This window comes from Pongo abelii, chromosome 2 (assembly GCF_028885655.2).
Source record: "Pongo abelii isolate AG06213 chromosome 2, NHGRI_mPonAbe1-v2.0_pri, whole genome shotgun sequence".
In the NCBI taxonomy this organism is placed as follows: Eukaryota; Metazoa; Chordata; class Mammalia; order Primates; family Hominidae; genus Pongo; species Pongo abelii.
Window position 1 is genome coordinate 137,088,456 of NC_085928.1, and position 12,409 is coordinate 137,100,864.

Here is a 12,409-nt window from a genome sequence, read left to right on the forward strand (position 1 = left end):
CCTTGATTCCTGTCCAAGCTGGATTCTCCAACCTTGTCTCAGTGTTGTGAACTATCTAGTACCTAGCCAATAAATTCCTTTTTGACTTAGATTCACTAGAATATATGTCTGTTGTTTATATTCAAGAGCCTTAACTGGTACAGTGGTAGTGTTCTGTTCTTCTAGCCTTGTTTCTTGAATTGTTTTCTTTTGTCCTATAATGGGTTCGCTTTGTTTTGAGTGGTGTCTTATACTAAATCATTTTTGGGATGAGAAGAAAGCTGAAATGCAAATTGTCCTCTTCGTCTCTCTCTGCCTCTCTTTTTGTCTGTCCTTCTCTCCCTCCCCATCAGAATGCAAAAGAAGTGAAAAGAATTTGTATCCATACCATCGGCATCTGTAATTCTTTTGTAAAATTTAACTTTATCCATGCAATTGAATATTCAGTGTTACTGTTGAAAAATGGCCTTTGGTATCGAGATCTGTTTTAAGAATGCTTGCATTTTTTAATACATTATATTAGGTATCTCTAAAAATCATTTTCTGACTGGGCATGGTGGCTCACACATGTAATCCCAGCACTTTGGGAGGCCGAGGAGGGTGAATTACGAGGTCATGAGATTGAGACCATCCTGGCCAATATGATGAAACCCCATCTCTGTTAAAAATACAAAAAAGATTAGCTGGGCATGGTGGTGTGTGCCTGTAATCCTAGCTACTGTGGAGGCTGAGGCAGGAGAATTGCTTGAACCCGGGAGGCGGTGGTTGCAGCAAGCTGAGATCATGCCACGGCACTCCAGCCTGGGCGACAGAGTGAGACTCCATCCCAGGAAAACAAACAAACAAACAAACAAAAAACAGAAAATGATTGTGTTAGAAAGTTCAGTGTAAAAATGCATTTTTCCATTTATTCTAAAGATGTTGGGTTGTTGTAAGAATGGATTACTTGTGTTTTATAAGTTTTTTATATGAAAAATGGGATTTTTTTGCATCTGTTACTTTTTCATTTAATAGTATATTGTGAGCAGAAAATATAAGCCTATATCATCTCTTTTAATAGTTGCATAACATTCTGTTATTATATAGATGTACTATATATTTTTTAACCAGTTCCCATAGATGACTATTTGGGTTATTAGAATTTTCCACTGTTACATACACTACTACATTCAAACTACTTTTAATAATGTTTGCATATATCCCTCATTATTTCCATAGGCTAAATTCCAGAAATGGACTTACTGGTTAGAAGGGTAATTACAAGTCTCTTGATACTTACTGCCAAACTTTACAAGTTTCATTTCCACCAGCAATTTTGATTCCTGGATTTTTTACATCAATACTAGTATTAATACTTAAAAAGAAAACATCTCTGCTAATTTTATAAGAGAAAAGTAGTATCTTGTTGTAATGTACCCGTTTTTAATGCTATTGACCATTTATATTTATTTTATAATTCACTTCTTAATACCATTTACCTGTTACTCAGGTAGTTTTCTCATATTTAATTACTATATTATATATTAAGAAGCTCAGTCTTTTGTAGTATGTCGTCAGTATTTTTTTTCTGTGTTTGATTTTTTTTTTTAAACTAGTGAGTTGAGGAATTTGGTTTTATTTGTTTGGATTTGTTTTATTTTTGGGTCTTATAACCATTTTAAATTTTTATGTAATCAAATATATATTCTACATAAAAATTTTCATCTTTAGTATTTAAAACTTAAAAAATACCTAATAAAGTTTTAATTGATCTAGGATTTTAAAATAATCAGTTTTGAGGCTTATATTCTGTATTTTCTATGTATTGGCTTTGCAGACCTCAGTGTACATACAAACTTAGAATCATGAATGTAAAGGAAAGCACACTGGAACTGCTTCCAGCTGACTGCGACCTTGAGTCTCAGCTTCTGCGTCTGTGAAATGAAGATACTGGTCTGGTACAGTGCTGTTCATTCCATTTTTTGGCCCATGAACCCCAGTAAGAAAATGTAAATCACAACCACGGACACACATGTACATAAACACATACAAGTATATTTATGTGTGTATATACACATACTGTGTTTCTACTTTTTCTGTGTCATGCCATACATATCATGCCATGCAGTGCCAGATATTATTTAAAAAAAAACCTCACTAAATTGCTTTCCTTACCTATTAAGGGGTGTTACAATTTGAGAAACACTTGTCCAGTGAATCTTTAATTGGACACTCAGATGCCTTCTGGGACTGACCAGATAACAGTTGCAAATAACTTAGCACTTTAGCTAATCAGAGGGCTTGGGTTCTATCTAAAGAAGAGTAAAGCAAAGCACTTTGTTAGGTCAGCAGACATTTTCAAGTGGAATTCAGCCTTCACATTCGGGACCCTATCCTACTCTAGAGAAAAAAATCAAACACATAAAATATTGGCTCATTACTCTGTCAAATTGCTGTAAAATATTTTAAACAGTTCATGGTCAGGCAGTGAAATCAGACTATACTTTTAATAGCATTGGTCTGGTTGCTGATATTCAAATGCTTTCCAGGTAACCTCCTCCTCTAAACTTCCTTGGCACTGTGACAACTTCTAGCCATGAGAATTAGGAGATAAAATGGCTTAACTCAGTTTTCCTGATTTAATGAGAAATAATGTCTGTGATAGGATCTGAGAACTTAAGTATGAAAGAGATAATTCCAGGTATCTGAGTTACTCTCAAGGCTGGTATTAAAGGAGAAAGTGGGCTGGGTGTGGTGGTTCATGCCTGTAATCCCAGTGCTTTGGGATGCCAAGGTGAGAGGATTACTTGGGGCCAGGAGTTAGAGACCACCAACCTGGGCAACGTAGCAAGACCCTGTCTCTACAGAAAATTAAAAAATTAGCTGGACATGTGGTGCATAGCTGTAGTCCTAGCTACTTGGGAAGCTGAGATGGGAGGATTACTTGAACCCAGGAGTTTGAGGATGCAGCGAGCTATGATTGTGCCACTGCACAGCAGCCTGGGCGACAGAGTAAGACCCTGTCTTAAAAAAAAAAGGGGAGTTGAGGGAGATAGGTGAACTTTGTACTTTCCATTTCAAATGAAGGTGATGCACTATCCTAGCAACTGTGCCCAAAAACACTTTTAAGAAGATGCTGGCCAGGTGTGGTGGCTCATGCCTGTGATCCTGGCACTTGGGGAGGCTGAGGTGGGGAGGCACTTGGGGAGGCAGATTACAAGGTCAGGTGATCGAGACCATCCTGGCCAACATGGTGAAACCCCATCTGTGCTAAAATATAAAAAATTAGCCGGCGAGGTGGCAGGCGCCTGTAGTCCCTGCTACTTAGGAGGCTGAGGCAGGGGAATCGCTTGAACCTGGGAGGTGGAGGTTGCAGTGAGCTGAGATTGCACCACTGCACTCCGGTCTAGCGACAGAGCAAGACTCCATCAAAAAAAAAAAAAAAGATGCTAATGAATAACCAGGGAAAAATCATATAGAAAAAGTTCAATGTCCGTGAACAAATACAGCAGCATTTGGATATCTACCAAATCTCTTGTGTCTGTGTGTACACACACAAAATTATTTTTTGACTTGATTTTCTGGTTTTGGGGATAAGACTGTATATACTTCAAAGAGAGACTCTGTGATGTATAACCATTAAGTCTCACTTTTGGTGACTTAGGTAATTGTAATGGAACCATGGAGCCATTAGGCTCCAGATGGGACTTTAATCTGGCTTCTGATTGAGCGGAGTGTCCTTGTAGAGTCTCTTAGCATCTGTTTGGGAAATGTATGCGACATTATTCAAAATTTGTACAAATTAACCCACCCTTGGGTTATAATTCAATTTTTCTTTATTGAGAAATGTATTATAAATATTTTTATGCAATCAGATTAAACTAGCTTATACGTGTTATTTATTTGTCTATTAAGTGGTCATGTAGATTTTTGTGACTGAGCCTTTAGTGGATTTAAGAAAGCTTACATTAGCCTTCTAAAGATTGTAATTTGTTCATAAAATGTTGTTTATTAAAGCTATTTCCAAGTTTCAAATAGCTTTCATATAGGTACTTATTTTTGAGAGACTATTTGAAAATACTTAAAATTATGGTGGTTTCGCCTTTTAATAACAGAAACTCCCAAATAGTCTGCCTTATTCCAGAATGAAGTTTATTTTTTCCCTACAATGGAAACTATAGGTAGGGGAGCTTCTAGGGCTTTATCTCCAAGCACTATATGAGCAAGGTATCAGCCTGACTTACCTGTCTTTTTAAATTTATCTTCAGGCTGGTTTCCTTCATGTTTATAGGATAGCTAGTATCCATAGCTAGAACAACAAACATTCTTCAGTTCCAGTAGGGAAACAAGAATTTTTCTCATTATTGTAGACTAAAAGTTGTTTCCTTCAGTTTTATTGGCCCTGTTTAGATCACATGTTATCTCTGGACCAATAACAATCACCATGTGCTGTTTAGTTTAATTAAGTCTGGGTTTCTGAACCACTTACTTGCAGGAAGGATGGTATTATAGCATTTGGTTCAGGATCTAGCCCAGGCACTTGAGGGAGTCTGGGTAGGTCAGCTTCTCCTGAGTTATGGGAGGGGAAAGGTAAAAATGGATGTTGGATTTGCAACCAGTGGAGTCTCTTCTATAAGCATTATAAAAGTTCTAATCCACTCCTTGATCAAGATTTTAGTTTCTTTCTCTTTTTGCATTTTTATTAGTGCTACGGCTTTTAATTAATTATTTTCTTATTTACAGAACACAGAAATGAAAATCATGTTGTGGAAAGAAATACTAGTTAGGTATTTTGTAGTTGCTTGGGCTTTCTTTGTTATGTGGAGATTGGAAAAATTGTAAATATTGCCTGACACAGGTAAAGTGTAAGGAGATTGCATTATTAAATAAATGTTAGTGACATTTTCTCAGGAAACTGTCATACATCATCACTATTTGTCCCTCCCCCAAAGGAAGGCAGTATAATTCTGTGGGCCCAAATTCTCAGTGGTTTGTCTTGCCATGTGTAACTAGGGTTTTTTCAAGTATTAAAGTATAATTGTATAATTTATATATTGAAATGTTTAATGACTGAGAATGAGAGTACTGGAAATGAAGAGTTCTAAATTGATGGCAGAAAGATCTTATCCTGGATTTAAGTTAGGAAGGACTAAAAATACTGGTATGTAAGAAAAAAATTCCTCAGGTAATATTGGAGCAAATGTAAGTTTGAGGTTTGAATTGTCTGTCCCTGGTTGGTAGTATTTGTTTGCATGTTTTCCTGAAGGATGAAAGGCTGTGTTTTCCTGTCGATTCATCCACTGTTAATAAATTTCTTTAGCTCTTACATATGTCAAAGTGCAGTACTACAAATACCACTAATTTGGAATTTGTAATAAATTGATTCAAAGTAGTTTTAAATTAAATAGGTTGATAAGCAACTAGCAGAATAGAAAAGGAATCTCTTTGTCTATTTTAGGAATAAAAACCAAGGCATTCTAGATGCCTTCCTCTCCTTTATCCATAACGTCTAACAGGTGTTGTTGATTCTTCCTAGATGCTTATGTCTGGAATCAGCTCTTCTAATTCTGGTTAGACCTTATTTATCATTTGGACTCCCTAATGCCTGTGCCAGAATATTCATATGATACATATTATTCAGCACCTTGACTTTTTCTTTTTGAACTTAGCTCCATGTGAGCACATAGATCCATGTGCTCACACAAATCCACCCATTCTATTTTTAAAGCTTCATAGTATTCCCAAGTAGGGATGTGTAGTATATAATCTCAAAATAGTCTTTCTCAATGGTAGATCTCATTATGTTTTTGTTCTGGTTGCAGGTTCTCTTCCCCCTCTGTACAATGGTGATTCTCAGTCATGGGAGGGAACGTTTACTTCCTGAGGATGGGGAATCTGAATCTTGCATGGACCTTTTAAAACTCTGTCTCCCAAATTCTGATATACCTTCCTATTTGATGATTTCTCTTGTATTAAGAACCATAACTGGCTGGGCGCAGTGACTCACACCTGTGATCCCAAAAGTTTGGGAGGCCGAGGCAGGTGGATCACCTGAGATCAGGAGACCAGCCTGGCCAACATGGCAAAACCCTGTCTCTACTGAAAAATACAAAAATTAGTGGGGTGTGGTGGTGCGTGCCTGCAATCCCAGCTACTCGGGAGGCTGAGGCACGAGAATTGCTTGAATCCAGAAGGTGGAGGTTGAGGTTGCAGTGAGCTGAGATTGTGCCACTGCACTCCAGCCTGGGTGACAGAGCGAAACCCTGTCTAAAAAAAAAGCTATAACTGTCTCAGATATCAGCGTAGATAAAAGGTTGTAAACACCCTACTGGTCTCACTTTCTTGCCACATGATTTAATAATTCTGAACAGATTGCCTTTTCCTTGGCTGGGAGTCTTCTGTTTTTTCTTCTCTTTACTTTTCTGCATTGACATGTATTTTTACTATGCTTTTAATACCCTTCCCTTCTCCTATTCATCCTGAAGCTTCATCTCATGAGATTTTTCCTGTTTTGGACTGCTGAGCTGTTAACTAAGAGCAACTGTAATTTCTTCTGAACTTCTAACTCCCTTCTACTGGATTTTTGAACAACTTGAGGACAGAGTGATGTTACAATCTTTATACTTTTAGCATGTGGACAGTAATAGTAGTATATATAGCAGGAAGTCAAATAGCTAATTGAATGAATGGAGTTAATGGATATTTAAGTATCCAATCATGCTCCACTTGATGGGAACAGGTTTTGAGATATGTGTTGTTAGGTGATTTCATCTTTGTGTGAACATCATAGAATGTACTTATGCAAAACTAGATGATGTACAGACTGCCACATACCTAGGTTATATGATGTAATCCATTGCTCTTGGCAACAACCCTGTACAGCGTGTTACTCTACTGAATACTGTAGGCAGTTATAACACAATGGTATCTGTTTATACATAGAAAAGGAACACTAAAATTACAGTATTATAATCTTAAGGGACCACCATCCTATACGTAGTCTGACATTGACTGAAATGTCATTATACAGCACATGACTATATTTATGTTTTTGCATCAAATAGCTGAATTTTCAGCTGTGAAATTTACTGAATATGTTTGTTGTTAATACATTGGCGTTGCAGAAAGGCTTTACTCAAGTAGTTGGTCATAAGGGAAATAAGATAGGTATTGAGAGTTTAAAATCTACAGGAAAGAAAGTAGATACAGAGATGCAAAGTCTCTAAAGAGGCAGAATGACTGATGGACTTGGAAGCCTTGGCCACTTTCCTGATTGACTGTATTGATGCAGCTAAAGAAAGAATTTGTCTGGCCGGACATGGTGGCTCACGCCTGTAATCCCGGCACTTTGGGAGGCCGAGGTGGGCAGATCATGAGGTCAGCAGATTGAGACCGTCCTGGCCAACATGGTGAAACCCCGTCTTTACTAAAATACAAAAAATTAGCTGGGCATGGTGGCACATGCCTCTAGTCCCAGCTACTCAGGAGACTGAGGCAGGGGAATCGCTTCAACCTGGAAGGTGGAGGTTGCAGTGAGCTGAGATTGCGCCACTGCACTCCAGCCTGGTGACAGAGTGAGACTCTGTCCCCCCACCCCCCCCCCCAAAAAAAAGAAAGAATTTGTCCATTGAGGGTGGAGAGTGGATTGGCTGCCATCCAAGGAAGGGCCCAAAGGTTGAAGTTGGTAGTACTTATCCCAGCTTTTGTTGGGAGATTTTTAATATTCTGGTTTCTACCTTTCTGTATATAGAGATATATGCAGGGAGTTGCAGATGGATGCTCCAGGTTTTTTGTTTGTTTGTTTTGTTTTTTTGGTGGTGGAATAGTGATTAAAAGATAGACTTCAGCAGACAAGGTTCAAATTCGGGCCTTTTTTACTTGCTACTTGTGTGTCCTTGGGCAAGTTTCTATCAATCTCCAGTTTTTAGTCAGTGTGGCTGAAGGCTAGACCTGGAACCTATTAAATTCATAGGATAATGACTTTCCGATGACACCTTTGGAGAGCCAGCCATCCTGTCGCCCCTTGACAAATCCGTACCTCATTCCATCAGCAGTGTGGGCCTAGGTGCTTGGACTATACTATTCGAACGTGCATTTTTTATATGTATATTCATCTCTATGTTTGATGATAAATAAAATATCTAGTTCATCATTTTCTAGTGAAAAAAATATATGAAAGTGTATGAAATGCATTCAGCACACAGTTCAGCTCATATTTAAAAAAGTAGTATTTGACATACACTGGAATGAACTCCTGAAGAGTAGGATCTGGGTTTGGGTCATCTCTATTTCTGTTTTACTTTGGATTGTGTTTGAGAGGAGTGTCTGAAGTTAGTTCATGTTTAAAAGATGTGTGTGTAGCAGGAATAGGAGTAGGGGCTTTCATGGGAATCTGAGAACAGGGCCTGGTTTTAAGATTATAGGAAGTAATTTTGGTTTTCAGGGAACATATCAAATAAACTTACTATTACTCTGTATGCCATCTTTTCTGTCTGGCTACCAGCAGGAGTTTCTGTTTCCTTATCATTTTGGCTTGCATTGTTAACTTTCCTACCTCAGCAACTAAGGCAGAAGGGAGGTTTCTCCATAGATTATTCAAATTGTTTGAGAGGCACAGAAAATTTGAAGCAACCCTTCCTTTCAAAAGAGCCAGGTTGTGAAGGTTCTGGTTTACTGATGACCCTGAGCCTGGTGCCAACCCAATGTCCGATTTATTGTTGCTGGTGTGGTATACAACCAGCAGCCATGGCTCAGAGACTGGATTCAAGGCAGCTTCTTTGAGAGAGTGATTGTGATCGCCAGTTTCAATAAAGTATGCTGGTCTGTAGGAGTTGAGAAAATTGCTCCTTTAATCTGAAAGATGTTCTAGGCAAAGGTTACTGAGTGAATACAGGAGTACACTGCTTCATTTGCTGCATAATAGCTGTATTAGTGTCCTAAGGTTGCGGTAACAAAGTACTACAGACTGTATGGCTTAAAAACAGAAATGTATTTTCTTTTCTGGGGGCTGAAAGTATGAAATCAAAGTGTCAGCAGGGTTGGTTCCTTCTGAGAGTGAGAATATATGGTTAACTTTATTTAAATGTCTGTATCACTTCTTGGCCTTTTGGCTAAGATCAAGTGTGTTTAAATGTCTCTTTTTAGTGCAAGTTGAGTATTTCTTATCCAAAATGCTTGGGATGAGAAGTATTTCGGAATTTGGATTTTTTTTCTGATTTTGGAATATTTGTTCCAATGAGCATTTCTTTGAGCATCACGTCAGCATTCAAAAAGTTTCAGATTTTGTAGTATTTCAGATTTCAGATTTTCGGATTAGGGATCCTCAACCTATTGCAGGTTTAACGAAGATGATTGTTTTCTCATTATTAGGATTATGGTTATATATAATATTTGGATGCCACGATGTGAATATGGTTAATGAAAGTGGAAGTTTATAGAATTTATATTGGTGGGTTTCATTTTTAAAATGATTGGTGTATACAGTTTCAAGATAATTGTTTTGGATAGTTACCTCATACATAATGGCATGGCAACTAAGAATTTTATGTCCAGACACAAACTGATTTGTTAATTACATATCAAAATTTTTTTTCAATCATTTTATTATGTGTCTAAGAAGAAGGTTACAGATTTAAAGTAAAACTAAATCTGATTAAATTATCAAACAAATTTAAGTCAGTGTAATTCTAGTCATGTTGCTAAAATGAATATACTTTTCTCATTTTAATATTAAATTTAAAATATAGTAGGAACCTATAGGAGTTATAAGTGTTTTGTTTTGATTTTTTCCCTTTGACTTTGCTTGTTTTAATTTTGAAGTCTGCTGTCGAAAATGTCAATACTAGTTTAAATTCTGCATAACCTGATTTTTTAAATTTAATTAAGCTGACTTGACTGAGGAATCTACTCCCTCACCCCAAAAAGAATGCGTATCTCCTAAGTAGATGCAAATTTTGTGAATTATTTCTTGCCATTAGAATAACCCCTCTAATCCTTATTGACTTAATTTATGTCAGCATTTTCTTAATATATATGTTCATGAAGGAAGTTAAGGTTGGTTGCTAGGCCTCATTCTCCCATCCTTCCTTCCCTTCTTTCCTTCTTACTTTCCTTTTTATTTTGAAATAATTTAAGAGTTGCAGAAATAGTACCCTTCTCCCAACTCCCCCTAATGTTAACATCTTATGTAACCATAGTTTAATTTTCAAAACTAAGAAGTTAACACTAGTATAGTACTGTGTCCGGAATTGGTGGGTTCTTGGTCTCACTGACTTCAAGAATGAAGCCGCGGACCCTCGCGGTGAGTGTTACAGCTCTTAAGGTGGCGCGTCTGGAGTTTGTTCCTTCTGATGTTCAGATGTGTTCGGAGTTTCTTCCTTCTGGTGGGTTCGTGGTCTCGCTGGCTCAGGAGTGAAGCTGCAGACCTTCGTGGTGAGTGTTACAGCTCTTAAGGCAGCATGTCCGGAGTTGTTCGTTCCTCCCGGTGGGCTCGTGGTCTTGCTGCCTTGAGGAGTGAAGCTGCAGATCTTCGCGGTGAGTGTTACAGCTCATAAAAGCAGTGTGGACCCAAAGAGTGAGCAGTAGCAACATTTATTGCAAAGAGCAAAAGAACAAAGCTTCCACAGTGTGGAAGGGGACCCGAGCGGGTTGCCAATGCTGGCTCGTGCAGCCTGCTTTTATTGTCTTACCTGGCCCCACCCACATCCTGCTGATTGGTAGAGCCGAGTAGCCTGTTTTGACAGGGCGCTGATTGGTGCGTTTACAATCCCTGAGCTAGACACAAAGGTTCTCCACATCCCCATCAGATTAGTTAGATACAGAGTATGGACACAAAGGTTCTCCAAGGCCCCACCAGAACAGCTAGGTACAGAGTGTTGATTGGTGCATTCACAAACCATGAGCTAAACACAGGGTGCTGATTGGTGTGTTTACAAACCTTGAGCTAGATACAGAGTGCCGATTGGTGTATTTACAATCCCTGAGCTAGACATAAAGGTTCTCCAAGTCCCCACCAGAGCAGCTAGATACAGAGTGCCGATTGGTGTGTTTACAATCCCTGAGCTAGACATAAAGGTTCTCCAGGGCCCCACCAGAGCAGCTAGATACAGAGTGTCGATTGGTGCACTCACAAACTCTGAGCTAGACACAGGGTGCTGATTGGTGTGTTTACAAACCTTGAGCTAGATACAGAGTGCCGATTGGTGTGTTTACAATCCCTGAGCTAGACAAAAAGACTCTCCACATCCCCATCAGATTAGTTAGATACAGAGTATCGACACAAAGGTTCTCCAAGGCCCCACCAGAACAGCTAGATACAGAGTGTCGATTGGTGCACTCACAAACCTTGAGCTAGACACAGGGTGCTGACTGGTGTGTTTACAAACCTTGAGTTAGATACAGAGTGCCGATTGGTGTGTTTACAATCCCTGAGCTAGACAAAAAGACTCTCCACATCCCCATCAGATTAGTTAGATACAGAGTATCGACACAAAGGTTCTCCAAGGCCCCACCAGAACAGCTAGATACAGAGTGTCGATAGGTGCACTCACAAACCTTGAGCTAGACACAGGGTGCTGATTGGTGTGTTTAGAATCCTTGAGCTAGACATAAAGGTTCTCCAGGGCCCCACCAGAGCATCTAGATACAGAGTGTCAACTGGTGCACTCACAAACCCTGAGCTAGACCCAGGGTGCTGATTGTTGTGTTTACAATCCCTGAGCTAGACATAAAGACTCTCCACGTCCCCACCAGACTCACGAGCCCAGCTGGCTTCACCCAGTGGATACCACTGGCTGCAGGTGGAGCTGCCTGCCAGTCCTGCGCCATGCGCTCGCACTCCTTAGCCCTTGGGCGGTCGATGGGACTGGGTGCCGTGGAGCAGGGGGCGGGCACTGCTGGGGGACCCAGTACAGCCTCTGCAGCCGCTAGCCCGAGTGCTAAGTCCCTCATTGCCCGGGGCTAGCAGGGCCTGCAGGCTGCTCCGAGTGCGGGGCCCGCCAAGCCCACGCCCACCCAGAACTCCAGCTGGTCCGCAAGTGCCACACGCAGCCCTGGTTCCCACTCGCGCTTCTCCCTCCACACCTCCCTGCAAGCTGAGGGAGTGGGCTCCGGCCTTGGCCAGCGCAGAAAGGGGCTCCCACAGTGCAGCGGTGGGCTGAAGGGCTCCTCAAGTGCTGCCAAAGTGGGAGCCCAGGCAGAGGAGGCGCCGAGAATGAGCGAGGGCTGTGAGGACTGACAGCACACTGTCACCTCTCAGTACTATTAATGAAATTACAGATTTTGTTCATATTTCACCAGTTTTTCCACCATTTCCTGTTTCAGGATCTAATCTAGAAATTTACATTACATTTAGTTGTTATGTCTCCTTAGTCTACCCTAGTGTGTGATAGTTCTTTAGTCATTCCTTGTCTTTCATGACCTTCAGACTTTTGGATAGTACTCATTGGTCAGC

At 39.9% G+C, this 12,409-nt stretch overlaps 1 protein-coding gene across 10 annotated transcripts in view; it reads left to right on the plus strand.

The window, feature by feature from the left end:
* The window catches only part of TBC1D5 (TBC1 domain family member 5), a 592,946-nt gene that overhangs the window by 73,998 nt on the left and 506,539 nt on the right, over positions 1–12,409 (plus strand). For 9 of the 10 annotated variants that reach the window (XM_063722180.1, XM_063722179.1, XM_063722171.1 and 6 more), the window contains one exon: positions 1,796–1,916. The exons of the other annotated variant lie outside the window; for it this stretch is intronic. The gene's annotated coding sequence lies outside the window, so the exon portion shown is untranslated. Of the gene's footprint in view, positions 1–1,795; positions 1,917–12,409 lie in introns of those variants that run through there. 10 annotated transcript variants of the gene reach the window in all.